The sequence below is a fragment of the Saimiri boliviensis genome, chromosome 11 (assembly GCF_048565385.1).
Source record: "Saimiri boliviensis isolate mSaiBol1 chromosome 11, mSaiBol1.pri, whole genome shotgun sequence".
NCBI classification, from domain to species: Eukaryota; Metazoa; Chordata; class Mammalia; order Primates; family Cebidae; genus Saimiri; species Saimiri boliviensis.
The window spans coordinates 15183136-15210169 of NC_133459.1; the positions used below are offsets into that span (position 1 = coordinate 15183136).

General features: G+C 44.1%; 1 protein-coding gene across 2 annotated transcripts in view; it reads right to left on the reverse strand.

Moving 5' to 3' along the window:
- The window catches only part of FBXO42 (F-box protein 42), a 106848-nt gene that overhangs the window by 68744 nt on the left and 11070 nt on the right, over nucleotides 1–27034 (reverse strand). Inside the window, exon 1 of one of the 2 annotated variants that reach the window (XM_074380143.1) lies at nucleotides 9955–10995. The exons of the other annotated variant lie outside the window; for it this stretch is intronic. The gene's annotated coding sequence lies outside the window, so the exon portion shown is untranslated. Of the gene's footprint in view, nucleotides 1–9954; nucleotides 10996–27034 lie in introns of those variants that run through there. 2 annotated transcript variants of the gene reach the window in all.

A 27034-nucleotide genomic window follows, 5' to 3' on the forward strand; every position in this document is an offset into this window, starting at 1 on the left:
GCCAAGATGGCACCATTGAACTCAGCCTGTGCAACAAGAGGAAAAGTCTGTCTCAGAAAAAAACAAAAAACAAAACAGAAATAACAGTTTTCCTAAATTTTTACACCAGACGATTCACTTAACCCTTTTCCCATTTGCCCCAAGAATACTTCCCAGCAGTGCTTGCAACTGCAGTGTTTACCCCAAGATAACTTTACCAAAAAAAAAATCTTGCTTTTATTATTATTTTCACATTGCTCTAGTATACTGACTTCAGAAACAAAAGACATCATTATATTTATAGCATTCTGGTTTTAGTAGTGGTTATTTCCATTTACAAAATACAGTAATTCTTGGTCGGGTACAGTGGTTCACACTTGTAATCCCAGCACTTTGGAATTTCAAGGCAGGCGATCACCTTAGTTCAGGAGTTTGAGACCAGCATGGCCAACATGGTGAAACGCTGTCTCTACTAAAAATATAAAAATTAGCCAGTGTGGGGCCGGGCACGGTGGCTCAAGCCTGTAATCCCAGCACTTTGGGAGGCCGAGGCGGGTGGATCACGAGGTCGAGAAATGGAGACCATTCTGGTCAACATGGTGAAGCCCTGTCTCTACTAAAAATACAAAAAAATTAGCTGGGCATGGTGGCACGTGCCTGTAATCCCAGCTACTCAGGAGGCTGAGGCAGGAGAACTGCTTGAACCCAGGAGGCGGAGGTTGCGGTGAGCCGAGATGGTGCCATTGCACTCCAGCCTGGGTAACAAGAGCGAAACACTGTCTCAAAAAAAAAAAAAAAAAAAAAAAAAAACTTCCTAAAAATTAGCCAGTGTGGCGGCGCATGCCTGTAATTTCAGCTACTCAGGAGGCTGAGGCAGGAGAATCACTTGAACCCGGGAAATAGAGGTTGCAGTGAGCCAAGATCATACCACTGAACTCCAGCCTGGGCCACAGAGCAAGACTCTGTCTCAAAAAAAAAAGAAAAAAAAAAAAAATAGTAAATGTTCCAAGAATACACTTAACTTGCTTAAATACAAAATACAAGGCAATATTTACAATAGAAAATGCCATAAGAGATCCAGGCAGTAAAAACCTAGGAACAACATGAATGTCTATCAACAACAGAACAGATAAATTGTGGTACATTTACCATGAAATATTATAGAGCAAAGAACCACAGGTTACATACATATAAATAAATCTCTCAAACATAATGTTAACCAAAAGAAGACAGAAGGCTGGGCATGGTGACTCACACCTGTAATCCCAACAATTTGGAAAGCCAAGGCAGGCAGATCACCTGAGGTCAGGAGTTCAAGACCAGCCTGATCAACATGGTAAAACCCCATCTCTACTAAAAAATACAAAAATTAAGCTGGGTGCAGCGGCTCACGCCTGTAATCCCAGCACTTTGGGAGGCCAAAGTGGGAGGATCACTGGCGGTCAGGAGTTCAAGACCAGCCTGGCCAACAGGTGAAACTTCATCTCTACTATAAATGCAAAGCTGGGTGTGGTGGCATATGCCTATAGTCCCCTGGTACTAGGGAGGCTGAGGCAGAACTGCTTGAACCCAGAGGCAGAGGTTGTGGTGAGTCAAGATCACTCCACTGCACTCCAGCCTAGGCAACAGAGTGAGACCATCTCAAAAACCAAACAAACAAAAAAACAAAAATTAGCTGGGCTTGGTGACGTATGGGCCTGTAATCCCAGTTACTTGGGAGGATAAGGCAAGAGAATCACTTGAACATGGGAGGCAGAGGTTGCAGTTAGCCATGACTGTGCCACTGCACTCCAGCCTAGACAATACAGAGAGACACCATCTCAAAATCACACACACACACACACGAAGACAAAGGAATGACCAGGCACAGTGGCTGATGCCTGTAATCCCAACACTTAAGCCAAAGCAGGAGGATCATATGAGGTCAAGAATTTGAGACCATCCTGGGCAACATAGTGAGACACCATCCCTACAAAAAAATAATTAACTGGGTATGGTGGCACACATCTGTGGTCCCAGCTGAGGCTGAGGCAGGAGGATCACCTGAGACTGAGTTTGAGGCTACAGGAAGCCATGATCACACCACTGCACTCTAGCCTGGGCAACAGAGTAAGACCCTGTATCAAAATGAAAGAAGAAGAAGAAAAAGAAGAATATATACTATAAAATTACAGTTATATCAAGTTCAAAAAGATGTTAAGTTAATTTACGCTGTTACAAGTAAGGCAACTGAGATACTAGTAAAATTCTGTTTCCTGATTGGGTACTGGTAACACAGATGTTTTCTGTTTGTAAAACATTTACTGAGCTGAATATTCACGTACTTCTCTAAAGTTTGCCAAAATACTAGCTGGGTGCAGTGCCTCATGCCTGTAATCCCAGCACTTTGGGAGGCTGAGGCAGGCCGATCACCTGAGGTCAGGAGTTCGAGACCAGCCTGGCCAACATGGTGAAGCCTCGCCTCTACTAAAAATACAAAAATGAGCTGGGTATGGTGGCACATGCCTGTAATCCCAGCTACTTGGGAGGCTCAGGCAGGAGAATTGCTTGAACCCAGGAAGTAGAGGTTGCAGTGAGCCAAAGTCATACCACTGTACTCCAGCCTGGGCAACGGAGTGAGACTCCATTATAAATAAATAAAGTTTGCCAAAATAAGCCATTATCAGCAGTTACTTCTAGTAATACTATTAATAATTTACAAAACGTTGTCTTTGTGCTTATCTGTATTCCCTAAATTTTCTACAAAGAAAACGTACACACAGAGGTAAGCATTCATTTACACTCTTAAGACATTATATGCAAAGTCCGAGGTAAAGCCAGTAAAATGAGGAAAACAGGGTGTTTTATGTACGAACGGTGTTGCAGGTTAGATTCTCCAGGAAGCAGATGCTAAGCAGAATTCAAAATTAAAAAAGTTTAATAGGAAGTAACTTCTGGAAAAAGTGCAGAAGCAGCAGAATTGGGTGGGAGAAGCCATCAATCAGATCACAATGCAGGCCTGACAAAGCCTGTCCAATAGAGAGCCAGGGAGCAAAGACGGCCACTCGGGAATCTAGTACTGGGCAGAAAGGGCAAGGCTGTCATATCACGGCTCCACTCAACCGCTGGCAGGAGGCCACTCTGAGAAGAGCATGACCTTGGCTCCAAAGTTGAGGCAGACCCTAAAGGAGCAAACAGCTTCAGCTAGCCTCCTTACAGATGGACAGTAAGTCCTTTTAAAGGGATAGTCGAGTTAATTTTATTATTTTTAATACATTTATTCCCCTTGCTCCACACACATCTACCCAGACCATTTACTACACCATTCCACTTTACAAATTTTCAGCATTAGCATTCCCTCTAGCTCTGATGAAAGGGAGAATAATAGGGGTCTTCTCTTCTCAGTTCTTCCCAGAGTTGGGAAAAGCTGGATAGAGAGGGCCAAAAAAAGAAGAAAAAAAACGGAAGAGAGGAGTAGTCTCAAAGTATACTTTGGGGCTTTGAGAAAGATCTGAAATGTTCCAAAAAGTGAAGGAGAAGGGAACGCAGAGAACAGGAACCTCCTACCTCGTATCTACCACTGCAATAATCCACGTACTAATTACGTTTAACATCTTTTAAAACTGAAAGAATCACATTAAGGAAAATGAAAACATGAACTCATTAAATTGCTTCCAAGATGATTTATCTATCAAAGTAGCTAAAAGCTCCTGATACTGCAAATGTGTCTGAGCAAAGTGGCTACTAGAATCTTAGTGATAATCAGCAATTGATGGCTACTTGGAAGGAGTGGAGTGGCTTAAATTGACCTCTTGGTGTAGGGGAAAGGCAGTGACAGTAGGAAGGGAGCAATTCCCTTCATTCCCCCAAAACAGAGAAGACTGTTATAATGGGTTTCCTGAAAACTGTTAGAAAAACGATCCTAGATATTTAGGCCACTTTCCATGCTCACGTGGGTAAGGTGTTTTTCAACATGATAGACTTGCTAGAGGGAGGCCTTTCAATCAACAGAGACCTCCATTTCCAGCCCGAATTCCTATCCTAAAACGTATAGTCGCCAAGCACAGTGGCTCACGCCTGTAATCCCAGCACTTCGGGAGGCTGAAGAGGGTGGATCACCTGAGGTCAGGAGTTCAAGACCAGCTTGGCCAACATGGTGAAACCCCATTTCTGCTAAATGTACAAAATTAGCTGGCTGTGGTGGTGGGCAGATCATGAGGTCAGGAGTTCGAGACCAGCCTGACCAACATGGAGAAAGCCCATCTATACTAAAAATACAAAATTACTGGGTGTGGTGGTACATGCCTGTAATCCCAGCTACTTGGGAGGCTGAAGCAGGAGAATCTCTTGAACCTGAGAGGTGGAGGTTGCAGTAAGCTGAGATCACACCATTGCACTCCAGCCTGGAAAACAAGAGTAAACTCCATCTCAAAAAAAAAAAAAAAAAAAAAAAAAAAATCAAACAATGCCTTTTGTTACTGGAAAAAATATCACTTCCCTCCTACATATTTCCTCCTACTCATTCCCTTGCATATTATCATTTCCCACTGGCTAACTTCCCTGATTAACACACATATACACACATACACACACACCACACACACATATATATACACACACATACATACATATATATATATGTATTATTATTATTATTATTTTTTGAGATGGGGTCTCACTCTGTCACCCAGGCTGGAATGAAGTGGTGCTATCTTGGCTCACTGTAACCTCTGCCTCCCAAGTTCAAGTGATTCTCCCACCTCAGCCTCCCAAGTAACTGGTGCCCACCACCATGCCCAGCTAATTTTTTTTTTTTTCAGATGGGAGTGTCACTCTGTGGCCCAGGCTGGAGTGCAGTGGTGTGATCAAATTTTTGTATTTTTTGGTAGAGGCAGTGTTCTGCCATGTTGGCCAGGCTGGTCTCAAACTCCTAACCTCAAGTGATTTACTCGCCTCAGCCTCCCAAAGTCCTGGGATTACAGGTGTGAGTCACTGTGTCCGGCCTAACTTTCTTATATTTTTAACCTCCACTCAGCTCTAAAATTCACCAAGGAAAAGAGCCCAAAGAAATGGATTCCCTGGGAGAGAGATCCAAGATGGCCGCTTAGGAGCACCTCAGGATTGCAGCTCCCAGTGAAAGCGGAGAGAGTGAGTGGACACCGCATTTCCAGACAGATTTTTGTTGCCCACAGAGCAGGAGATTCCCAGGCAGAGGAGCCCCACGGGTTGCCAGTACGACTCTTTTGGCCAGGTTGGCTGTTTTGCTGGCACCCCAGCATGGCGGTTCTCAATACAAAATACACTGGACTAGGTGCCCTTTTAGCTGGTGAATGGAGCTCCGAGAAGGCAGAGTCGCCTATTCAGCTGATTAAGAAGGGGACTGAAAAAGCAAGCCAGGCCAGGAGATTCCCGGGCAAAAAAGCACCACGAATCTCAGCGCCACTGTTTCAGCCGGAGCAGTGGGTCACCGCACAGGAAATCACACAGCAGCTCCGAATGAACAACAGAGCCCACAGGTCAGCACTTGAGTTCCTATAAAGGACAGACTGTCTCCTCAAGGAGCTCCCTGACCCATGTATACCCAGTCACCTCATAAAGGAGAGCTCAGGCCGACATTTGGCAGGTATCCTTCTGGGACAAAGACAGCAGAAGAAGAAACTGGTAGCAACCCTTACTGTTCTGCAGGGGCTGCAGGTGATCCCCAGGCAAGCAGGGCCTGGTGCGGACCTCAGCAGTCCTACAGCAGAGGGGCCAGACTGTTAGAAGGAAAACTAAGAAACAGAAATAACTTCATTATCAACAAACTGGATATCCACTCAGAGACCCAATCTGAAAGTCAGCAACTACAAAGACGAGAAGTGGCTAAATCCACAAAGATGGGAAGAAACCAGTGCAAAAAGGCCAAAAACACCCGAAACCAGAATGCCTCTCCTTCTACAAGGGATCACGACTCCTCATCAGCAAGGGAACAAGGCCTGATGGAGAATGAGTGTGGTATATTGACAGAATCAGGCTTCAGAAGGTGGCTAATAAGAAACTTCTGTGAGCTAAAAGAACACGTTTTAACCCAATGCAAAGAAACTAAGAACCTTGAAAAAAGATTTGATGAAATGCTAATGAGAATGGACAACTTAGAGAGGAATATAAATGAATTGATTGAGCTGAAAAACACAACACGAGAACTTCGCGAAGCATGCACAAGTTTTAATAGAATTGACCAAGCAGAAGAGAGGATACCAGAGTTCGAGGATCAACTCAATGAAATAAAACGAGAAGGCAAGATTAGAGAAAAAAGGGTAAAAAGGAATGAACAAAGTCTCCAAGAAATGTGGGACTATGAGAAAAGACCTAATCTACCTTTGACAGGTGTACCTGAATGTGATGAAGAGAATGAATCCAAGCTGGAAAATATTCTTCAGGATATTATCCAGGAAAACCTCCCCAACCTACCAACGCAGGCCAATATTCAAGTCCAGGAAATACAGAGAACACCACAAAGATATTCCTCAAGAAGGGCAACCCCAAGGCACATAATCGTCAGATTCACCAGGGTTGAAATGAAGGAGAAAATGCTGGGGGCAGCCAGAGAGAAAGGTCAGGTTACTCACAAAGGGAAGCCCATCAGACTCACAGCAGATCGCTCAGCAGAAACCCTATAAGCCAGAAGAGAGTGGGGGCCAATATTCAACATCCTCAAAGAAAAGAACTTTCAACCCAGAATTTCATATCCAGCCAAACTAGGCTTCATAAGTGAAGGAAAAAAAAAATCCTTTGTGAACAAGCAAATACTCAGAGATTTCATCACCACCAGGCCTGCTTTACAAGAGCTCCTGAAAGAAACACTACATATAGAAAGGAACAACTAGTACCAGCCACTCTAAAAACATACCAGAAGGTAAAAAGCATCAACATAATGAGGAATCTGCATCAACTAATGGGCAAAACAGCCAGCCAGCTTTTAATGGCAGTATCAAATTCACACATATCAACATTAACCCTAAGTGTAAATGGACTAAATGTCCCAATCAAAAGACACAGACTGGCAAATTGGATAAATAGTGGCCCCATTCTTAAAAGGCTTCCAGCTTAGTTGGCAAGATAGCAAATATGGTCAGGTAATTTTTAAATCAAAACTAGAGAAATTTTAACTGTAATATGGAATGAGAAAATTGGACTTCGAATGCTTTAGAACTAAATGTTATAGTCTTATAAAATTCCTCTATTCCTACTGAAGATTAGCCATGAATTCTGATGTGAAAGAACTCATGACTTTAGCTAAGGCATCCTATTGTCTAGCAGAAGTTTCTGCAATAAAGAAAATGTTTGATAATCAAAAAAAAAGAAATGGATTCCCTGAGTTTGGCTGCATCATTCACATTTGAATTAAATACAGCATTTCAAATATAGTTGCCCCTTGCACAACATTTTGACAGACTATAAGAATAAGGTCTGTTGCAGAACAAAATGAATCACTGGAGGCTGCAGAAGGTTATTTACATTGCCATTTTTCCCAATCAGAATAAATTTGATTCAATAAAACAACTCACTCTCTTTCCAAATTGTCTTAAAATACAATATTAAGTCTATGGCCGAGCACAGTGGCTCGCGCTGTAATCCCAGCACTTTGAGAGGCCAAGGTGGGCGTATTACCTGAGGACAGGAGTTCAAGACTAGCCTGACCAACACAGAGAAACCCTGTCTCTACTAAAAATATAAAAATTAGCTAGGCTTCGTGGTACATGCCTGTAATTCCACTAGGGAGACTGAGGCAGGAGAATCGCTGAAACCCAGGAGGCTCTTAAACCCAGGAGGCAGAGGATGCGGTGAGCTGAGATCAAGACACTGCACTCCAGACTGGGCAACAAGAGCGAAACTCCGTCTCAAAAAAAAAAAAAAAAAATTAGCAAGCCTACATAGACTCATAATGCTGTAATTCAAAATGTTAAGCAATTTCCACCATTCAACTGTTACACCCTCCACAAAAACGTCAAACCCCATACCTTTGAGGGCATGTTTGCTAACTTGGCCCCGAGGCACAGATGCCAAGAAAGAACACAGGTGGGTGAGCTCAGATCCTCTGTAATTACATGCCCAACACCAATTTGCACAGCCTTTCTTTTTCAATTCCATGATTAGGTAATAAAATCATCACTCATAGCCCCCAAGGATATAGAGGCATTTTCAAACTCTGAGTTTTTGTTTCTATGCCAAAAGAAGCCCTGCAAACTTTTCACACATAAGTATACTAACTCAATGAATGTGGTTTTCATGAAATTGTTTAAAAGAAGTCCTTCTCACCTTTCACATTTGTGTTAGACCTTCTAAGTGTCCCTAACCTGACTGAGTGAATGTACTGGAATCTGAGCTCCCTGAGGGCAGGACCATTGGCCTAGGCATTTTTGTCTTCCTAGCACTAGGCATTCAAATGAGTTTAAGGTCAGAACACCTTTGTGCTGAGCTCACGTGGGTTTTTGGTTTTTCTTTTTTTAAAAGATAAGGTTTTGGGCCAGGCACAGTAGCTCATGCCTGTAATCCCAGCCCTTTGGGAGGCTGAGGTGGGTGGATCACGAGGTCAGGAGTTCGAGACCAGCCTGGCCGACATGGTGAAACCCCATCTCTACTAAAAATACAAAAATTACCAGGGCACAGTGGTGGGTGCCTGTAATCCCAGCTACTCAGGAGGATGAGGCAGGAGAATCACTTGAACCCAGGAGGCAGAGGTTGCAGTGAGCCAAAATCACGCCACTGCACTCCAGCCTGGGAGACAAAGCAAGACTCCGTCTCAAAAAAAAAGGTAAGGTTTTGATCTGTTGCCCAGGCTGAAGTGCAGTAGCACAATTATAGCTTACTGCAGCCTTAACACCTACGCTCAAGTGATCCTCCTGTCCCAATGTTCCAAAGTGCTGGGATTACAGGTATAAATCACTGTGCCCAGTCATTATTTTATAACAGAAATTGAGAAGGAGTAGAGATTAGGGAGACATTGAAAAAAATTTTTTTTAAAAAAGAAAGAAATTACATCATTAGCCAGGTGTAGTGGCTTATGCCTGTAATTCCAGCACTTTGGGAGGCTGAGGTGGGCGGATCACCTGAGGTCAGGAGTTCAAGACCAGCCTGACCAACACAGAGAAACCTCTTCTCTACTAAAAACACAAAAATTAGCCGGGCATGGCGACAAATGCCTGTAACCCCAGCTATTCGGGAGGCAAATGCAGGAGAATCACTTAAACCCGGGAGGCAGAGGTTGTAGTAAACCAAGATTGAGCCACTGCAATCCAGCCTGGGCAAAAAGAGCAAAACTCCATCTCAAAACAAAAAAAAACACAAAACAGCATTGTTTTTTTCAATCTGTTTGTAAGGTAAATTATACTAATTTTTCTTTTTTTTTTTTTTTTTGGAGACCCACTCTTGCTATAGGGCCCAGGCTGGAGTAAAGTGGCACAATCACAGCTCACTGTAGCCTTGGCCTCCCAGGCTCAAGCAATCCTCTCAGCCTCCTGTGTGGCTTGGATTACAGGTGTGCAGCAGGATACCTGGCTAATTTTTTTTATTTTTAGCAGAGACGAGGTCTTGCTATGTTGCCCAGGCTGGCCCCAATCTCCAGAGCTCAAGCAATCCTCCTGCCTTGGCCTCCCAAAATACTGGGATTACAGGCATGAGCCACTATGCCCAGCCTTGATTTTCTAGTCAAAACAAGCTTGCATTCCTCAGATGAACTGAACTAGGCAATGATTATCTATATATTTATATTTACACACACACACACACACACACACACACACATTAAAAATCCCATGTCCATATGTCTATTGGATATATTTTTTACAATGCTAGATTTAGTTTGGTTTAGGATTTTTGCAACTATTTTCATGAGAAACACTGGCATTTTTATTTTTATTATTATTATTTTTTTTTTTTTGAGACAGGGTCTCATTCTGTCATCCAGGCTGGAGTACATTCTAGCTGAAAGGGCCTAGAAGTAATAAGCATACCTACCACCCAGATGTTATTGTTGTTTTTTTTAAGATGGATTTTCACTCTTGTTGCCCAGGCTGGAGTGCTATGGTGCGATCTCGGCTCACAGCAACCTCCGCCTCCCAGGTTCAAGTGATTCTCCTGCCTCAGCTTCAGAGTAGGTGGGATCATAGGAATGCACCACCATGCACGACTAATTTTGTATTTTTAGTAGAGATGGGGTTTCTCCATGTTGGTCAGGCTGGTCTCGAACTGGTGATCCACCCGCCTTGGCCTCCCAAAGTGCTAGGATTACAGGCATAAGCCACCGTGACCGGCCATCCAGATGGTTTTAATACCATTCTCCAATAAAAGGAACCAGAGATCCTTGGTGAAATGGTAGAATCTAGGAGCAAGATAGGAAATATATAAGATGAGCCTGGAGAATCCAGTACTGCCACAAAGTAAGGAAGTGCTCCAAAAACAAGACAAAAGAAAACTGATGGTATTATGTAAAAGGAGCAAAGGAGACAGATGAAAGAGCTCCTGATAGTCAAAACTGAAACAACTGGACTGTAAAATAAGTTTTATTGGACTAAAACCCAAAGTACAGGCCAGGCACAGTGGTTCATGCCTGTAATCCTCGCACTCTGGGAGGTGGGTGGATTGCCTGAGCTCAGGAGTTCAAGACCGCCTGGGCAACAGGATGAAACCCATCTCTACTAAAATACAAAAAATTACCTGGGCGTGGTGGTGTGCACCTGTAGTCCCGCTACTCAGAAAGGCTGAGGCAGGAGAATTGCTAGAACCCGAGAGGCAGAGGTTTCAGTGAGATCGTGCCACTGCACTCCAGCCTGGGTGACAGAGTAAGATCCTGTCCCCCTCAAAAATTAATTTAATTAAAAACAAAAACCAGGGCCGGGTGTGGTGGCTCAAGCCTGTAATCCCAGCACTTTGGGAGGCCGAGGTGGGTAGATCATGTGATCAAGAGATCGAGACCATCCTGGTCAACATGTTGAAACCCCGTCTCTACTAAAAATACAAAAAAGTAGCTGGGCATAGTGGCGCGTGCCTTTAATCCCAGCTACTCAGGAGACTGAGGCAGGAGAATTGCCTGAACCCAGGAGGCGGAGGTTGCGGTGAGCCGAGATCGTGCCATTGCACTCCAGCCTGGGTAACAAGAGCGAAACTCCATCTCAAAAAAAAAACCAGCACATACTTTTTAGCAAAAGGCATCCAAGACCATCTAACTTAGAAATCATATGACATTTCCAACTGTCATATGAATTCTAAGTTGGGTTCCCACATGTATTCCTTTGCTTCTGCACATCTAGAACTATATTCTGTTAATCCAATTTGCTACCTTAATAATGAGGATGGAGTGGATGGTTCATGCCTATAATCCCAACACTTTGGGAAGCCGAGACGGGCAGATCACCTGAGGTCAGGGGTTCAAGACCAGCCTGGCCAACATGGTGAAACTTTGTCTCTACTAAAAATATAAAAATTAGTCCAGCATGGTAGTGGGTATCTATAATCCCAGCTATTCCGGAGGTGAGGCAGGAGAATCGCTTGAACCGGGGAGGTAGAGGTTTCAGTAAGCCGAGATTGCACTACTGCACTCCAGCCTGAGCAAGAGAGCAAGACTCGGTTTCAAAAAAAAAAAAAAAAAAAAAAAAGGCCAGGTGCAGTGGCTCACACCTGTAATCCCAGCACTTTGGGAAGCCAAGGTGGGTGGACCACAATGTCAAGAGTTCAAGACCACCCTGACTACCAATATGGTGAAACCCCATCTCTACTAAAAAATACAAAACTTAGCCAGGTGTGGTGGTGAAAGCCTGTAGTACCAGCTATTCAGGAGGCTGAGGCAGGAGACTCACTTGAGCCCAGGAGGTGGAGGTTGCAGTGACCCAAGAGAGATCAAGCCACTGTAACTCCAGCCTGGGTGACAAAGTGAGATTTCATCTCAAAAAAAAAAAGTCACTTCTGATACAGCATATTTTTTGTTGATTCTGGGATAACAGATTCAGGACAGGGAAAAACAAGTGAAATAAAAATGTAATCCCCTCTTTGCCACCTTCAATAAATTGAATCACATACACTGAGAGCTTTGCTTGCACTTAATAGTAAATTCACAGGTTAAAATTTTAAAATTTCTCTAACAGGTCAGGAAGGCACATTGTTATTGTTACAATTACTATAACTGAATGAAGGAAGATTAACTGTATCTATTATTCTCCAAAAAAAGAATGCTTATGGAATTCATGAGAAGATTTAACAGATGACATTGCTATATTGTGATTTAGTAAGCAAATAAAGTTATCCTCCTGGACCTGGAAAATAAATCTTATTTGGTTTAACTATTCCTATCAACAATCTTTCAACTAATAAATTTCTTTTTTAATTTATTTTTTTGAGATGGAGTTTCTCATTCTGTTGCCCAGGCTGGAGTGCAGTGGCACAACCTCCACTGACTGTAACTTCCATCTCCTGCCTCAAGCTATTGAGTAGCTGGGATTACAAACATTTGCCACCACACCCAGCTAACATTTGCATTTTTAGTACAGATGGGGTTTCATCATGTCAGCCAGACAAGTCTTGAACTCCCAACATCAAGTGATCTGCCAACCTTGGCCTCCCAAAATGCTGGGATAACAGGTGTAAGCCACTGCGCCTCGCCTTGACTAATTTTTGTGATAAAGAGAATAAAATTACCAGGCAATAGTGACCGAAGCATGCCATGAATTTAACAATGAGAAGATTAATGACTTTTCCCAACAATTCAGCCAACTTAAGTCCTTGTTTGTGAAATATCTTTTTTTTTTTTTTTTTGAGACGGAGTTTCGCTCTTCGTGTTACCCAGGCTGGAGTGCAATGGCACGATCTTGGCTCACCACAACCTCCGCCTCCTGGGTTCAGGCAATTCTCCTGCCTCAGCCTCCTGAGTAGCTGGGATTACAGGCACGCGCCACCATGCCCAGCTAATTTTTTGTATTTTTAGTAGAGACGGGGTTTCACTATGTTGACCAGGATGGTCTCGATCTCTTGACCTCGTGATCCACCCTCCTCGGCCTCCCAAAGTGCTGGGATTACAGGCGTGAGCCACCGCACCCGGCCCTTGTGAAATATCTTAAACTCCTTTCTCATTTCTGGTCTCTGCTCTTGCTGGCCATCCCCTCTTGCTAAAATACCCTACTCCTACTTGCCAGTAGGACAAATTCCTACTCTGCTATGTAAGAGTTACCTTTTCTTGAGGTTCTCCTATCCCCTCCAGCCAATTAAAATATTCCCCTGACCTTCTATTCATTTTATACAGTATCTTCATTGCCTGAAAGTTATATAAATATTTGTTGAGTGAGGTGGCCTGCAAGACCTAAGCCAACAATAGATAAATAATACAGATAGTTTCTACTTTTCACCACTTCGTAAATTACAGTTTTACTTATTAACCACTTGCCTAATTAAAACCCACATTAAGAGCCAGGAGCAGTGGCTCATGCCTATAATCACTGCAACTCAGGAGACTGACACCAGAGTATCACTTGAGGCAAGGAGTTTGAGATCAGCCTCGTCAAAATAGTGAGACCCCGTTTCCAAGAAAAAGAAGAAAAAGAAGCCAGGTATGGTGGTATGCACCTGCAGTCTCAGCTATGTGGGAAGCTGTGGGAAGATCACTTGATGATTCCACCACTGCACTCCAGACTGGGCGACAGTGATACTTCTTAAAAAAAAAAAAAAATTAATTGCCGGGTGCGGTGGCTCAAGCCTGTAATCCCAGCACTTTGGGAGGCCGAGGCGGGTGGATCACAAGGTCAAGAGATCGAGACCATCCTGGTCAACATGGTGAAACCCCGTCTCTACTAAAAATACAAAACATTAGCTGGGCATGGTGGCGCGTGCCTGTAATCCCAGCTACTCAGGAGGCTGAGGCAGGAGAATTGCCTGAACCCAGGAGGCGGAGGTTGCAGTGAGCCGAGATCACGCCATTGCACTCCAGCCTGGGCAACAAGAGTGAAACTCCATCTCAAAAACAAAAAACAACAAAAAAAAAATTAAAATATAAAAAAATAAAACTCACATTTTACTTCTCATTGTTATGGTTTCCAATAAAGTCAAGACAAGGCAACAGAACTAAAGCAATCAAGATGCAAAAATGCACAGCCACAAGTTTGCTTTAAGGAAAATATGCCTTAAGATGTGGTGTCTAGAAATGTGAGAATTACCAATACCATTTGTCTTTTTATGTGTACTGAATCATACTGTATTTCAGATGGGTGGTGTTATGGCTGAGAACTGTTAACACCAGTTCAAATTTAAGAGCCACCCTTTAAAGGGATGGAATCCAGAAAACTAATTTCCATCTCTGACCTTCTTTAAATTTGCTATGATCTCAGGAAAATTGATTTTGCATACTGTATCAACTGTATGGTAAAAATAATAATCCACCAGAAACTTCAAAAGGCTATATTCTGTACCATTTCTACAAAAATAAGTGATGACTGTGCAGAATACTAATGTATTCTGCTTATAATATGAAAGCTTATAATATGAAAGACAGCTTATAATATGAAATTGAGCTACCAGACAGAAATATGGGGAAGGCAAAAATGTTCATTTAAGACTGATTCTACAGACAAGACTACTGCCCTGAGAACACATCCCTGGCACTTGGAGCAAAAGGCCAATGATATGGTCTATTCTAAACAGTCTACTTTTCAGTAATCTTTAAAATAACCCACTAAGAACTTAATATAATTTCACTGCTCCAAGTTTACTATTCCGTATCAGTTTACAAACTAAAATTAAACTGACATACACTTAACAGAATTTCCAACAACACAATAACATTATCATACAAAAGAAAGGTAAGACCTAGGTTGTTAACCAGTTATCTAGTTCTGTTACTTCCTTAATGCTGCAAACTACAAATCAGAACCCCATCAGGAGAAATGCTAGATAAATAGAGAGTACATGAAGATGACTCATAAAGGCAAACAGGTATGCAAAACATTCAAAGTTCTCTTATTCTTAGACACTGAAATTCCTTAAAGCCAATACAAATTAAATGGAGTTCTAGGAGGATAAACAGTGATCCTAAGACAGTACTGGGAAGAAAAAACTATTTTAAGAAATAATGAGGCTGGGTGCGGTGGCTCACGTCTGTAATCCTAACACTTTGGGAGGCCAAGTCGGGCAGATGACCTGAGGTTGAGAGTTCAAGACCAACATACAGAAATCTCGTCTCTACTAAAAAAAAAAAAGAAAAAAAAATTAGCCTGGAGTGGTGGCACATGCATGTAACCCCAGCTACTTGGAAGGCTGAGGCAGAAGAATCGTTTGAACCCAGGAGAGAGAGGTTGCGGTGAGCTGAGATTGCACCATTGCACTCCAGCCTGGGCAAAAAGAACGAAACTCTGTCTCAAAAATAATAATAATAATAATAATAATAATAATAATGGCCAAGCACAGTGGTTCACACCTGTAATCCCAGCACTGTGGGAAGCCAAGGCAGGCAAACAGCTTGAGCTCAGGAGTTCAATAAAACGTCTGTACGGGGGGGGAAAAAAAAAAAAAAAAAAAAAAACAGCCAGGCTTGGTGGCTCTGTCTCAGACAGAGAGAGAAGAAAATAAAATTACCAACAAGGTGGCTTGTGTCTGTAATCCCAGTGACTCAGAAGTCTGAGGTGGGAGGATTGTTTGCGGCCAGGAGTTCAAGCCCAGCTGCAACAACATGGTGATCCTTCTGATCCTCTGCCTCAACCTCCCAAGAAGCTGGGACTCCAGGCAAACACCACCAAGCCCAACTAATTTTTTTATTTTATTATAGAGCCAGGGTTTCACCACATTACCCAGGCTGGTCTCCAACTCCTGGGCTCAAGTGACCCTCCTGTTCTGGTCTCCTAAAGGGCTGGAATTACAGGTGTGAGTTACCGTGCCCCCAGCCCGTATCACTTCTTTTTTTTTTTTTTTTTGAGACGGAGTTTCACTCTTGTTACCCAGGCTAGAGTGCAATGGCGCGATCTCGGCTCACCGCAACCTCTGCCTCCCAGGTTCAGGCAATTCTCCTGCCTCAGCCTCCTGAGTAGCTGGGATTACAGGCACGTGCCACCATGCCCAGCTAATTTTTAGTATTGTTTTTTTTTTTTTTTTTTTTGAGACGGAGTTTCGCTCTTGTTACCCAGGCTGGAGTGCAATGGCGCGATCTCGGCTCACCGCAACCTCCGCCTCCTGGGCTCAGGCAATTCTCCTGCCTCAGCCTCCTAAGTAGCTGGGATTACAGGCACGCACCACCATGCCCAGCTAACTTTTTGTATTTTTAGTAGAGACGGGGTTTCACCTTGTTGACCAGGATGGTCTCGATCTCTCGACCTCGTGATCCACCCGCCTCGGCCTCCCAAAGTGCTGGGATTACAGGCTTGAGCCACCGCGCCCGGCCTAATTTTTAGTATTTTTAGTAGAGACGGGGTTTCACCATGTTGACCAAGATGGTCTCGATCTCTTGACCTCGTGATCCACCAGCCTCAGCCTCCCAAAGTGCTGGGATTACAGGCTTGAGCCACCGCCATATCACTTCTTAACTAATCTGCCCTGATAGAGAAAATTAGCTGGTTTCCCACTACTTCTTTCTTCCCTCTTCAATCTATTCTTTACTTTGCTGTAGTATTAAACTTCATGATGCAAATATGGATAAAAACTTTTGACTGTTCTAATGCCTATTCTTTTTATTTTGAGATGGAGTTTCATTCTTCATACACAGGCTGCAGTGCAATGGCACAATCTCAGCTCACAACAACCTCCACCTCCCAGGTTCAAGTGATTCTCCTGCCTCAGCCTCCCAAGTAGCTGGGATTACAGGCATGCACCACCACGTCCGGCTAATTATGTATTTTTAGTAGAGACAGGGTTTCTCCATGTTGGTCAGGCTGATCTCAAACTCCCAACCTCAGGTGATCCGCCCACCTCTGCCTCCCAAAGTGCTGAGATTATAAGCATAAGCAGCTGCGCCTCTCTAATATCTATTCTTTAAAATTCAAACTGTGTGTTTTCGTTTCCGTTTTGAGACGGAGTTTCGCTCTTGTTGCCCAGGCTGGAGTGCAATGACGCAATTTTGCCTCACTGCAACCTCTGCCTCCTGGATTCAAGCGATTCTCCTGCCTCAGTCTTCCAAGTAGCTGGGATTACAGGCACCCTCCACCACACCTGGCTAATTTTTTTTTTTTTTTTTTTGAGACGGAATTTCGCTCTTGTTACCCAGGCTGGAGTGCAATGGCGCGATCTCGGCTCACCGCAACCTCTGCCTCCTGGGTTCAGGCAATTCTCCTGCCTCAGCCTCCTGAGTAGCTGGGATTACAGGCACGCGCCACCATGCCCAGCTAATTTTTGTATTTTTATTAGAGACGGGGTTTCACCATGTTGACCAGGATGGTCTCGATCTCTTGACCTCGTTATCCACCCGCCTCGGCCTCCCAAAGTGATGGGATTACAGGATTGAGCCACCGCACCCGGCAATTTTTTGTATTTTTTTTTTTTTTTTTTTTTTTTTTTGAGACAGAGTTTCGCTCTTGTTACCCAGGCTGGAGTGCAATGGCGCAATCTCGGCTCACCGCAACCTCCGCCTCCTGGGTTCAGGCAATTCTCCTGCCTCAGCCTCCTGAGTAGCTGTGATTACAGGCACGCGCCACCATGCCCAGCTAGTTTTTTGTATTTTTAGTAGAGACGGGGTTTCACCATGTTGACCAGGATGGTCTCGATCTCTCGACCTCGTGATCCACCCGCCTCGGCCTCCCAAAGTGCTGGGATTACAGGTTTGAGCCACCGCGCCCGGCAATTTTTTGTATTTTTAGTAGAGAAGGGGTTTCTCCATGTTGGTCAGGCCGGTCTTGAACTCCTGACCTCAGGTGATTCACCCACCTCAGCCCGCGAAACGTCTGGGATTAAAGGTATGAGCCACCACACCCGACACAAGGTCTTTAACGTAACATTTCTTATTGAATTTTTTATATTGTAGTAATATGCAAAATTTACCATTGTAACCCTTAAGTGTACAAAACTATGAAATTTATCCAACTCCAGAACTTTTTCATCATCCCAAACTGAAACACCATACCCACTGAACATGAATTATCCATTCCCCAGCCCTAGCCCACCACCATTCTACTTTCTGACACTGTAAATTTGATTACTCTAGGTACTTATGTAAGTGGAAACATACACTATTTGTCCTTTATGTCTTCGTTCATATGTTTTTAAAGTTCATCCATGTTGTTATATACATCAGAATTTCCTTCCTTTTAAAGGCTGAATAATATTCCTTTGTATGTACATACCACACTTTATTACTCATTCATCTATCAATGGACATTTGGGTTGTTTCTAACTTTGGGTATTATGAATGCTACTATGAACGCTGATATAGAAATATCTGCTTGAGTTCCTGCTTTCACTTCTTTGTACATAACCTAGAAGAAAAGTTGCTGAATCATATGGTAATTCTGGTTCAATTCTTAGAAGAAGTGTCTTCCACAGCTAACTTTTTTTTTTTTTTTTTTTTTTTTCGAGGGTCTCACTCTGTTGCCCTGGATGCAGTGCAGTGGAATGATCTCGGCTCACTGCGACCTCCACTTACTGGGCTCAAGTGATCCTACCACCTTAGCCTTCCATAGCTGGGACTACAGGCATGTGCCACCACACCTGGCTAATTTTTGTATTTTCTGAAGAGACGGGATTTCATCAGGTTGTCCAGGCTGGTACCTCCTGGCCTCAAGCAACATGCCCACCTCAGCCTCCCAAAGTGCTGGGAATACAAGAATGAGCTACTGTGACCGCCTGACACAGCTAGCATTTCAAAGTCACCCAGTGGCTTCTACCTATAATCCCAGCACTCTGGAAGACCAAGGCAAGTTAATTGTCTGAAGCCAGTTGTTCAAGATCAGCCTGAAAAACAGAGCAAGACCCTGTCTCACAAAAATAAATAAAATCACCACAATATAGGTTTAATGTTACTTTTTTTTTTTTTAAGATGGAGTCTCACTCTGTCACCCAGGCTGGAGTGCAGTGATACAATCCTGGTTCACCAAGACCTGCGCCTCATGGGTTCAAGCGATTCTCCTGCCTCAGCCTCCTGAGTAGCTGGGATTACGGCACCCGCCACCATGCCCAGATAATTTTTGTGTTTTTAGTAGAGATGAGGTTTCACAATGTTGGCCAGGCTGGTTTTGAACTCCTGACCTCAGGTGATCTGCTTGCCTCGGCCTCCCAAAGTACTAGGATTACAGGCATGAGACACTACGCCCAGCCTAACCTTATGTTTGTGTGCCTCTCTCACTCTGGTCTATTCCTCTCTCCTTCAGCCAAATAATCATAATATTCTCTCTTCCCACCTCTATGATCCTTTGCTCATGTAGTCTAGCTCTGTTGCCCAGGCTGGAGAGCAGTGGCACAATCTTGGTTCATTGCAACCTCTGCTTCCTGGGTTAAAGGAATTCTCTTGTCTCAGCCTTCTGAGTATCTGGGATTACAGGCACCCACCACCATGCCTGGCTAATTTTTGTATTTTTAACAGAAAGCAGTTTTACCATGTTGGTCAGTCTGGTCTCCAACTCCTGGTATCAAGCAATCCACCTACCTCTGCCTCCCAAAGTGCTGGGATTACAGGCATGAGCCACCATGCCTAGCTGTGCCAAGATTTAATTTGGACATATTTATAGAAGAAGGATATCTGGGCTGGTCATGGTGGCTCATGCCTGTAATCCTAGCACTTTCGAAGGTCAAGGCGGGTGGATTACCTGAGGTCAGGAGTTTAAGACCAGCCTGGCCAACATGGTGAAACACCATCTCTACTAAAAAATACAAAAAATAGCTGGGCATGGTGGCAAGTGCCTGTAATTCCAGTTACTTAGGAGGCTGAGGCAGGAGAATCACTTGAACCCAGGAGGCGGAGGTTGCAGTGAGCCAAGATCCTGCCTCTGCACTCCAGCCTGGATGACAAGAGAGAAATTCTGGCTCAAAAGCCGGGTGCGGCCGGGCGCGGTGGCTCAAGCCTGTAATCCCAGCACTTTGGGAGGCTGAGGCGGGTGGATCACGAGGTCAAGAGATCGAGACCATCCTGGTCAACATGGTGAAACCCCGTCTCTACTAAAAATACAAAAAATTAGCTGGGCATGGTGGCACGTGCCTGTAATCCCAGCTACTCAGGAGGCTGAGGCAGGAGAATTGCCTGAACCCAGGAGGCGGAGGTTGCGGTGAGCCGAGATCGCGTCATTGCACTCCAGCCTGGGTAACAAGAGCGAAACTCCATCTCAAAAAAACAAAAAACAAAAAAAAACGGCCGGGCGTGGTGGCTCAAGTCTGTAATCCCAGCACTTTGGGAGGCTGAGGCAGGTGGATCACGAGGTCAAGCGATCGAGACCATCCTGGTCAACATGGTGAAACCCCGTCTCTACTAAAGATACAAAAAATTAGCTGGGCATGGTGGCACGTGCCTGTAATCCCAGCTACTCAGGAGGCTGAGGCAGGAGAATTGCCTGAACCCAGGAGGCGGAGGTTGCAGTGAGCTGAGATCGCGCCATTGCACTCCAGCCTGGGTAACAAGAGCGAAACTCCGTCTCAAAAAAAAAAAAAAAAAAAAAGCCGGGTGCAGTGGCTAACACCTGCAATCCCAGTATTTGGGAGGCTGAGCCAGGCAGATCACCTGATGTCGGGATTTCGAGACCAGTCTGACCAACACGGAGAAACCCCATCTCTACTAAAAATACAAGCCAGGCGTGGTGGCACATGCCTATAATCCCAGCTACTAGGGAGGCTCAGGCAGGACAACTGCTTGAACCTGGGAGGCGGACATTGCAGTGAACTGAGATTACATACACCATTGCACTCCAGCCTGGGCCACAAGAGTGAAATTCTGTCTCAAAATAAAATAAATAAATAAATTACAAGACCAGGTGCAGTGACTTACACCTCTAATCCCAGCACTTTGGGAGGCTGAGGCAAGCGGATTGCTTGAGACCAGGAGTTCGAGACCAGCTTAGCCAGCATAGTAAAACCTCATCTCTACCAAAAATGCAAAAATTACCCAGGCATGGTGACATGCGCCTGTAATCCCAGATAACGGGGAAGCTGAGGCAGGAGAATCACTTGAACTCTGGAGGCAGAGGTTGCAGTGAGTTGAGATCATGTCACTGCACTCTACCCTGGTCGACAGAGCAAGACTCTGTCTCAAAAAAATAAATAAATAACAAAACTGACAATTTGTAATATTTAGAATCAAAGTACTGAGTGGTTTACATATTATACGTATCTTTATGTAAGGAAAAATAAAGACGCTTCATATAAATGGGTATTTTCCAAAGATTACTAAATATTAAGGTTTATTATAATAGCTAAAGTTGTTCACAACTTGTCAGATTTTTTTAAGCTTCACTACTTTAAAGTCGACCCAACAGGCCGGGCACCATGGCTCACACATGTAATCCCAGCACTTTGTTAGGACAAGGCAGGCAGATCACCTGAGGTCGGGAGTTCGAGACCAGTCTGACCAACAGGGAGAAACCCCGTCTCTACTAAAAACACAAAATTATCCGGGAGTGGTGGCGCATGCCTGTAATCCCAGCTACTCAGAAAGCTGAGGCAGGAGACTCACTTGAACCTGGGAGGCAGAAGTTGCAGTGAGCTGAGATCGTGCCATGGCACTCCAGCCTAGGCAACAAGAATGAAACTCCATCTCAAAAATTAAAAAAAAAAAAAAAGTCTACATAACAAATTGATACATCTCTAATATTGAGCAAAAAAAGTCAACAAAAGATAATATATTAAGTCTGGCCCCATTTACGTAAAGTTAATGTTAATAAACAAGCAAAAAAAGAAAGAAAACCCCAAACTTTTTAGTAACAAATACACAGATGGCAAAACGAAGAAAAGAAAAGAAATTATTTAAAAAGCCAGGCGTGGGCCAGGCACGGTGGCTCAAGCCTGTAATCCCAGCACTCTGGGAGGCCGAGGCGGGTGAATCACGAGGTCAAGAGATCGAGACCATCCTGGTCAACATGGTGAAACCCCGTCTCTACTAAAAACACAAAAAAATTAGCTGGGCATGGTGGCACGTGCCTGTAATCCCAGCTACTCAGGAGGCTGAGGCAGGAGAATTGCCTGAACCCAGGAGGTGGAGGTTTTGGTGAGCCGAGATCGCGCCATTGCACTCCAGCCTGGGTAACAACAGCGAAACTCCATCTCAAAAAAAAAAAAAAAGAAATAGGCCAGGCGCGGTGGCTCAAGCCTGTAATCCTAGCACTTTGGGAGGCCGAGGCGGGTGGATCACGAGGTCGAGAGATCGAGACCATCCTGGTCAACATGGTGAAACCCCGTCTCTACTAAAAATACAAAAAACTAGCTGGGCGTGGTGGCACGTGCCTGTAATCCCAGCTACTTAGGAGGCTGAGGCAGAGAATTGCCTGAGCCCAGGAGGCGGAGGTTGCAGTGAGCCGAGACCGCGCCATTGCACTCCAGCCTGGGTAACAAGAGCGAAACTCCGTCTCAAAAAAAAAAAAAAGAAATTATTTAAAAAGTAAGAACAGTGGTTACTTCTAAGAGACATACAAATGGTTGTGATCAGAGAGCAGCACATTGGAAGTGCCTCTGGGGCACTGGCAACATTCTATTTCTTTTTTCTTTTATTTATTTATTTATTTATTTTTGCGACACAGTCTTGCTCTATTGCCCAAGCTGGAGTACAGTGGCACAATCTCACCTCACTGCAACCATTGCCTCCTGGGTTCAGGAGATTCTTGTGCCTCAGCTCCCAAGTAGCTGGGATTACAGGCTTATGCCACTACACCTGGCTAATTTTTTTTTGTAGAGATGGGGTTTCACCATGTTGGCCAGGCTGGTCCCAAACTCCTGACCTTGGGTGATGCTCCTGTCTCGGCCTCTCAAAGTGCTGGGATTACAGCCGTGAACCACCACATCCAGCCTATGTCTTGACTGGATAGTGGTTACACAAGTATTTGCTCCATATTTATTTATTTATTTATTTATTTTTTGAGACAGGTTCTCAGTCTGTTACCCAAGCTGGAGTGCCATTAGTACAATCATGGTTCACTGCAGCCTCAACCTCCTGGGCTCAAGTATCCTCCCATCTCAGTCCTCCAAGTAGCTGGAACTACCGGTGTGCACCACCACAACTGGCTACTTTTTTGTATGATGTGGTTTCACCATGTTCGCCAGGCTGGTCTTAAACTCCTGGGGCTCAAGTGATCTCCCTACCTTAGCCTCCTAAAGTGCTGGGATTACAGGTTTGAGCCACTGCACCTGACCATAATTATTCTTTAAATGCATATGTTTTATGCACTTTTCTGTATTTCTCAAAATATAAAGAAAACTAGCTAAACCTAACTTTTAATACTATTTAATAATACATAGGCTGGACAAAGTGGTTGACACCTGTAATCCCAACACTTTGGGAGGTGAAGGTAGGCAGATTACCTGAGGTCATGAGTTCGAGACCAGCCTGACCAACATGGAGAAACACCATCTCTACTAAAAATACAAAATTAGCCAGGCATGGTGGCGCATGCCTTTAATCACAGCAACTTGGGAGGCTGAGGCTGGAGAATCGCTTGAACCCGTAAGGTGGAGGTTGCAGCAAGCCGAGATCATGCCACCGCACTCCCACCTAGGCAACAAGAGTAAAACTCTGTCTCGAAAATAATTAATACATATAGACATTTCTGCAATTGGACTGTCTTTCCAAACACATGGACATATCTTTTATCTAAAATAGTTTCAGCTAAGAGTGCACAGCAAAAACAACAGTCCAAAGATAAAAGAACAACCAAATCATTAGGTCCTCAGAAGAAAAGGAGAAAATCTCACTGAAAATCTCCTAAGGTTCCAATGCTTCTGAAACTATCGATTCAAATTCAGTAAGCCTTGGGTGGAACTTGACACTATGCATCTCACCTTGATGAAGCCAGTACTGCCAGTTTGTGGACATGAGTATCAAGGTCTTAAGTAACTATTAAAATGCAGGTGATAAAACGATAAAAGAAGAAAAAAAAAATAAAATGCAGGTGGTGTCAAGACTAGATGAGAAAATGGAATCAAGTATTAAGAGTATGTACCAGGTACCTTATCTCATTTAATCTTTACCTCAACTCAAATGAGGAACACATTATCAGTCCTGTTTTATGTGAGGATAATTGAGGCTCAGATAAATTAACTTGCCCATGATTACACAGAACAAGATTTTGAACCCAATCATATGATTCCATTTATTTTTTTTAAGAGATAGTATAGGCCAGGCACAGTGGTTTACACCTGTAATCCCAGCACTTTGGGAGGCCCAGGATGGCAGAACACGAGGTCAAGAGATTAAGATCATCCTGGCAGACATGGTTAAACCCCATCTCTACTAAAAATACAAAATTTAGCTGAACATGGTGGCACACGCCTGTAGTCCCAGCTACTTGGGAGGCTGAGGCAGGAGAATCGCTTGAACCCTGGGAGGCAGAGGTTGCAGTGAGCCGAGATCGAGCCATTGCACTCCAGCCTGGAGACAGAGCAAGACTCCGTCTCAAAAAAAAAAAAAAAAGAAAAAGAAAAAAGAAAAAGAGAGATAGTATAAATGAGTCATTGAAATTAATTTCAAACCATCCTGAAAAGAATAATAGGCCAGGCCAGGTACTGTGGCTCACACCTATAATCCTAGCACTTTGGGAGGCCAAGGTGGGCGGATCATCTGAGATAAGGAGTTCAAGACCATCCTGGCCAACATGGCGAAATACCATATATACTAAAAATACAAAAATTAGCCAGGTATAATGGCAGGTACCTGTAATTTCAGCTACTCGGGAGGCTGAGGCAGGAGAATCGCTTGAACCTAGGAGGCAGAGGTTTCAGTGAGTGAAGATCATACCACTGTACTCCAACCTGGGTGAAAGAGTGAGACTCTGTCCCAAAAAAAAGAATAATAAGCCAGACGCAGTGGCTCACATCTGTAGTCTCAGCACTTTGGGAGGCCAAGGAGGAAGGATTGCTTGAGCACTCAGGTTGAGGCTGCAGTAAGCCCCTGCACTCCAGCCAGAGCATGGCCCTATCTCAAAAAAATAATAACAATATGTTAACCAAAAAAAAAAAAAAATAAGCCGGGCACGGTGGCTCAAGCCTGTAATCCCAGCACTTTGGGAGGCTGAGGCGGGTGGATCACGAGGTTGAGAGATTGAGACCATCCTGGTCAACATGGTGAAACCCCGTCTCTACTAAAAATACAAAAAAATTAGCTGGGCATGGTGGCACATGCCTGTAATCCCAGCTACTCAGGAGGCTGAGGCAGGAGAATTGCCTGAACCCAGGAGGCGGAGGTTGCGGTGAGCCGAGATCGCGCCATTGCACTCCAGCCTGGGTAACAAGAGCGAAACTCCGTCTCACAAAAAAAAAAAAAAAAAAAAAAAAAAAAAATAGCCAGGCATGGTAGCACATGCCTGTAATCCCAGCTACTCGGGAGGCTGAGGCAGGAAAATCACTTGAACCTGGGAAGTAGAGGTTGCAGTGAGATGAGACCAGCCTGGGCAACAAGAGCAAAACTCCATCTCACAAAAACAAACAAAAACAATATGTTGCATGATATTGTGTCTTTGCATACAGGCTTTCACTTTCATCTATTAGCTCTTTCTTCAAAATGTCCCTCCTTTGATTGTTATTCCCCTGCTATGATGCTGGTCGTTTTCACCTACACTTGAACTACAACAGTAGACACTTACCTAACTTCTCTGACTCTAGCCTCTTGCCCCATTAATCTAGAGATTATTCTGCAGTCTCCAGGAATTCACTAAATGTGAGCAGAAAAGAAGCATGGTAAAAATAGTATTTCAAGAGGAATTCAAAGTACTTTACAATCCCATAATGCTCCTATCAAACCTCTCAGGTGGCATATAAAGCCAGCTTCCCCACTGATAAAAATATTCTGCAAAGAACATAATACATTTTAAAAAGATGCTGTGATGGAATGGAGCATTTTATTTTTATTTGTCTTTTTTTTGTCGGTTTTTTACTGAGACGGAGTTTCACTCTGCAGTCTTGGCTCACTGCAACCTCAACCTCCCAGGTTCAAGCAATTCTGCTGCCTTGACCACCACTAGAAAAAAGACTGGATGGGGTGGTTCACACCCGCAATCCCAGCACTTTGGGAGGCTGAGGTGGGCGGATCACCTGGGGTCAGGAATTCGAGACCAGACTGGCCAACATGGTGAAACCCTATCTCTACTAAAAATACACAAATTAGCCAGGCATGGTGGTGGCAGGCACCTGTAATTCCAGCTACTCAGGAGACTGAGGCATTTCTCAAATTTAAAAAATGCTTGAACCCGGGAGGCCGTGGTTGCAGTGAGCCGAGACTACGCCACTGTACTCCAGCCAGGGCAGCAAAGTAAGACTCCGTCTCAAGAAAAAAAAGGAAAGTGGCAGGTGGCAGTTGTGTTTGAGGGGTTGTCCCTACTATCCTACTATTCAATATTCTTAATAGTTCTGGGCCAGGTGTAGTGCTCATGTCTATAATCCCAGCACTTTGGGAGTCTGAGGCGGGTGGATTGCTTGAGCCCAGGAGTTCAAGACTACCCTGGGCAACATGGCAAAACCCTATCTCTACAAAAAAAAAAAAAAAAAAAAAAAAAGATATGGCACCTGCCTGTAGTCCTAGCTACTAGGGAGGCTAAGGTAGGAGGGTAACCTGAGCCTGGGGAGGACAAAGCTGCAGTGAGCCATGATCGCCCACTGCACTCCAGTCTGGGAGGCAAATTGAGATTCTATCTCAAAAAAAAAAAAAAATTCTAGTAATACCATGTCCTTCCTTTTGTTCCCCTGACCCTTAATAGTTTCACCCTACAGTAATTAATTTCTAAGTTACCTACTGCTATGGTTTAGATAAGGTTTGTCTGTCCCCACCAAAACACATGTTGAAATTTGATCCCCAATGTGGTGCTGTTAGGAGGCGGGGCTCACTGGGAGGAGTTTAGGTAATGGGGGCAGATCCCTCAAGAATGGCGTGGTGCTGTTCTCCAGGTAGTGAGTGAGTTCTGGCTCTCCGAAACTAGATTAGTTCCTGGGAGAGTAGGTTGTTATAAATCAGGCCATC